This window comes from Sinocyclocheilus grahami, unplaced genomic scaffold, assembly GCF_001515645.1.
Source record: "Sinocyclocheilus grahami isolate Dianchi unplaced genomic scaffold, SAMN03320097.WGS_v1.1 scaffold1708.1, whole genome shotgun sequence".
In the NCBI taxonomy this organism is placed as follows: Eukaryota; Metazoa; Chordata; class Actinopteri; order Cypriniformes; family Cyprinidae; genus Sinocyclocheilus; species Sinocyclocheilus grahami.
Genome location: NW_015506887.1, coordinates 45,320 through 49,194, shown reverse-complemented (window position 1 = coordinate 49,194; position 3,875 = coordinate 45,320). Strand labels below are relative to the sequence as shown.

General features: G+C 37.2%; 1 protein-coding gene across 1 annotated transcript in view; it reads right to left on the bottom strand.

Annotated features, from left to right (window-relative positions):
• LOC107572163 (G-protein-signaling modulator 2-like) overlaps positions 1-3,875 on the bottom strand; it is a 29,498-nt gene that overhangs the window by 10,518 nt on the left and 15,105 nt on the right. The gene's annotated exons all lie outside the window — the stretch shown is intronic.

Here is a 3,875-nt window from a genome sequence, read left to right as displayed (position 1 = left end):
TATATATATATATATATATATATATTAGGGCTGTCAATCTATTAAAAAAAACATTATTTTAAAAACAAATTAATCGCAATTTTTTATGCGATTAATTCCACCTTACATTAAAGTTTTTAAACATATAATATATATATATAATAATTTCACATTCAATCTTTAAATTAATGCCGAAACAACATAGACAGTATATTTTTAAGATTCGTTTAATGGCATATTTTTTATGACTGAAGGCAAGTATCACTGATACCAATATTACCAATGTCTCTAGGAAATTGTTTTTTTCCCCTAATATTTAACCATTGACTAGCCATTCAACATCACATTATAATTACATTAACATTTAGTTTTCAATTAAATTAACTAATTTAATTGAACTTAAAACAATCTTCACATAAACCCACTATAATAAATGTCATATTTACCTGTGCCCTTCAGCAAGTAGGAAATATACAGAAATTGAATAAATTTATCAAACACTAAATTCTAAATTAAATATAGATGAAGTTAAGTTAAAAAACGTATTGATTTCCCTTTTTTCTTTTGTTCTTTGATGAACAGACATCACAGCAGCTGTTATGAGGTTATTTTGGCTGCTTTAAGAGCTGCCTCTGCTGGATCTGACACGCATTGTATTTTCTCACAACTCTTTATCTTTTCTGTCCCACTTCAGGTCTTAAAGTCTCTAGTAATGAGCTGATGAGTTGAATCGGGTGCGTTAGATGAGGGAGACAGTGCTGGGCTGTTACAGAGACATGCTCTTAAATGTGACTCATATATAACAAATACTCGCATGCACAGATTTAACGTAGCTTTAATCACCTTTTTGGTAACTTCATTACTTAACTGACGACATAACTACAACATTGCATGCTCGTAGTTTATTTTTCATTTTAATATGAAATGATATACAGCGCACCGCCGCATTTGTGCGTAGGGCTGGGTATCGAGTTTGATCCTTTTTAGGCACCGACTGAATTGCCTCGATACAATTGAGTATCGAGGTTCGGTACCAAATTTCGATACCTAAGGGGTTAATCTAGTCAACGTCAGTGAGCCAATAAGCATGCAGCATGCTTTATGTGCCTAAATCAGTGATTGGCTCTGGCTAGGCATCAAGCAAAACGCCTGTTACCTGACCATTCATTCACACTGTAGCATCATGCTACATAAGACAATTTATAAAAATGTATGCTATGCTTTTACTCAAAACTCACTTTAAACCCCCAGAGTGTTTGTAGTAACTTCCGATTGTGATCTAATGAGGGTCATATAATGTTGCAGAAATATGTTATTCGTAGCCTTTTATATCAAGCTAATCACTACACAAGCTTCTCATGTAAACACACTGTATTGCTATAAAAAATAGGATCTCATGAAAATCACATACAAATCATATGCTTTCATTTTGGGCTCTTTAACTAGTGCCTGGTGCTGAGGTGAAGTTTGAGCGTGCGTCTGAAAGTCTCCCATTTGATGTGGTCGTAAAGACGTTCTGCATCTAAATAAACACAATTCTTGTCAAGAAAAAGAGACAGAAGCAGCAGTTGTGAGTAGGGTGACCAACCCTAGCTTTGCCCCTGCGTTTATTGCGTTATATATTTTTTATGCATTAAACTGAAAAAAATTAATCGCATGCGTTATCGCGCTAATTTTGACAGCACTAATATATATATATATATATATATATATATATATATATATATATATATATTTATTATTGGGCACATAATAGCAGACTTTTTCTGTACAGTAATCCAACGTTTATCAGTTTGTGTATTTTAATAGAAACTAGGGGTGGGGGAAAAATCGATGCAGCATAGTATTGCAATATTTTCCGCGGCAATACCGTATCGATCTTTTATTATACTATTTGGTAGAATAATAAAATCTATTTCTTTACCGTCCACTAGATGGTGGTCTTGAGTTTTTTTCTAAAATCCTTTAATGCATAGCAAGCCGTTGATTATCCCGCTTATTCCATGGTCATTTGCCAAGTTATAGACAAGTTAAAACTAGTATTGCTCTTTGCAGCGCAATATTTGACCGAATGGGTAAAAATGACGGTTATTTTCGTCAGTTACAGAATTATAGAATTACAGAATTATAACATTTATTTGAATTAATTATTGATGGTTTGTTCAAGAGAGAGAAAGATGACAGTTGTGTGTGTGTGAATTATCTGCGTCTGTGCGTCTCGCTCTACAAACAATGAAGTTGTGAGTTTAGTTAATTAAACAGAATTTACCTCCTCCCTTGCTGAGGAATATAATGCAGTGATCCAGTATCTAAGCGGTTTTATTGATAAAAGTAGCGGGGCAGCGTTGACGAGTTTATGTTGGCCTACTCCTGAACGTTTCTGTGTGTGCAGCAGGATCTCTGATCTCTCTCTCTCTCTCTCTGTGCGAGCGGTGTGTGTGTATGTGTTTTTGTGTGTCAGTTAAAGCAGCAGCGCATTAATATAGAACAGTGATTAAACTGACTTGGAACTACCTGTGCATTAAACGGTTTTAATGCATACCTGCCAGCCAATCAGAATCAAGAATTCCAACAGACCATGGAATAAATGAAAGTAAAATTCATTTAATTAAGGTGCACTAGACTAGACTAATACAAATAGTTTGCCAGGTGCATACAACATCAGGTTTTCATGAAAGTGTTGGTCCGTTTGTCTGCTTGACAATCCCATTTTGCACTGCAGCGATAAAACTGAAGTGAGAAAAAAATTTATTTTTAGTTAAAACAGATGTTGCCAAAGTTTTCGTTTGGGAACATAATTTGAAGTTGGAAAAAGGTAATAAATTGCAATATATTTAAAATCGCAATAATATTGTATTGTGACACAAGTATCGTGATAATATCTCTGGTGATTCTCACCCCTAATAGAAACCACAGGTTGGTTCATTTAAGAAACTCTCTGTATGAAATACCTGTTCGTGAGCCAGAACAGCATCCTGGAAGTTTCCGAGCAAATAGTGCGAGTTGCCAAGGTTACCGTAGGTCCTGCCCTGTGCCGCTCTGTCCCCCAACTCTTTCACAATGGCCAGATTCGCTCTTCAAACCGAGATGTGCAATATTAGATACAGTAGCGGGGATAAAGCAATAAAAGCTGTAGCATGCCTTTGGAAAACTTTACTGCAATCTCTGCTATGTTCTTTCAGAAATGAAATATTTTGTCTTTTGGCACATGTGTGTCGTCTACACACTGGTTTGGGTGTTCAAAAGAATGAAAACATAATGCTGGCTCGCTCACTCGTAGTACTCGGTTGCTTTCTTCAGAGCGATGCGTGCCTCCTCGGGAAAGTCTCCAGGGTCCATACCGCTCCAACATATGTTCTTCCCCTTGGCGTGGTACACATTCCCGTAATTATAGAGCGCTCGGGCCTGCCCCACCTAACAAAACCACACACAGACACGCACACACAACAGTCAGTCCACAAGCACCGCTCATTACACACCTAAAACGCATCGACGGCTTGCATTTAAACATAAATATGTTTATGGTCTGTTAAAATAGATCAAGTGGTGTCTTGGGATAACAGGACTTCCAAAAACATCCAAGGCAAACTTGGCCATTAACTATTCAAACGGAGTTTAAAGGAATAACGTGGGAGATATAAAAAAAGTAGACCATAATAATCTTAAATTATTATCTAGGGGAAGTTGTGGCCTAATGGTTAGACAGTTGGACTCGTAACGCAAAGGTTGTGAGTTCGAGTCTCAGGTCCGGCAGGAATTGTAGGTGGGGGGAGTGAGTGCTCTCTTCCACCTTCAATACCACGACTGAGGTGCCCTTGAGCAAGGCACCAAACCCCCAACTGCATAAATGGCTGCCCACTGCTCCGGGTGTGTGTTCACTGCTGTGTGTGTGCACT